This window comes from Chrysochloris asiatica, unplaced genomic scaffold (genome assembly GCF_000296735.1).
Source record: "Chrysochloris asiatica unplaced genomic scaffold, ChrAsi1.0 scaffold00364, whole genome shotgun sequence".
In the NCBI taxonomy this organism is placed as follows: domain Eukaryota; kingdom Metazoa; phylum Chordata; class Mammalia; order Afrosoricida; family Chrysochloridae; genus Chrysochloris; species Chrysochloris asiatica.
This window is the reverse complement of record NW_006408882.1, coordinates 141,326-142,510: the sequence shown is the minus strand read 5'-3', so window position 1 is coordinate 142,510 and position 1,185 is coordinate 141,326.

Here is a 1,185-nt window from a genome sequence, read left to right as displayed (position 1 = left end):
GAAAAAGCAGAAAAACCCCAATGAGATGGATTGGCAAAGTGACAGCAGCAATGGGCTCAAGAGTAACAACAATTGTGAGGATTACACAGGACTGGATAGTGTGCATAATGTCATTTATGAGTCTGAACTGACTCAATGGTACCCACAATCAACACTACTGCCACTAGCCAATTTGCTGTTTTTCTCTGTTCTCTTTTTCTCTCACGTGTACGTTCTCTTTTCTTATTCTTTATTTATTCTCTGTTCTTTTTTCTTTCTCTCCCTGTACTTCTCACCCTATTGGTTACTCTTCTTTATCACTTTGAGTTTTAAAAAGACAAAATTAGATGTGGCAGGAATATGCTTGAAGAAACAACTTTGAAGAACTAAATTAGAGGAGGCAGGAGTAGGTGAGAGAGTCTTCAGGATGATTACTTAGGAAGAGCCACCACCTGTAGCATAGATCTTAGAAAGATCTAGCCAGGCTTATTTAAAGACCAAGTCAAGGTTCTCCCTTAGAGAAGTCCATATGGATAATCAAAACTCAGCATTTACAAACCTGCCATGCGTCATCATTTCTTGGAATAACCAGAGAGTGTTGTCTTTGTACGAACAATACAATTGATCTAAAGTTGTGGGAAGGTTTCAACAAAATACCTTTCCTGCAACAGGTTCTCTTGAAGGGAGATGCCAGTTGCACATTTTCATGACCACCTCATGATCTTTACTTTCTCCCACCCACCCACCACTTCCTTTCTTCCTCCATTAAATATTTATTAAATAGCAACTCTGTACCAAGAGTTAAATTGTTATTATTAGTTGCTGTTGAGTTAGCTCTAATTTATGGTGACCATGTACAACAATACAAAACTTGTCTGGTCCTGTGCCATCTTCATGATCAACAGTTTATGTTCAAATTCATTTCAGTAGTTACTGTGTATTTTTAAATGCCTTCCAACACAGGTGTTCATCTTCCAGCAATACAGTTGTGATTCATAAGGTTTTCCTTGGCAAATTTTCAGAAGTATATAACTAAGCCTTCCTTTGTAGGAATAATATAAATTAGTTAACACCACATGTTGTAGTTGTTAGGTGCCATTGAGTCAGAACAGACTCATAGCAACCCCATGTACAGCAAAACGAAACAATGTCTGATCCTGGGCCAACTTCACTACCACTGCCACGCTTGAGTCCATCAATGCTGCC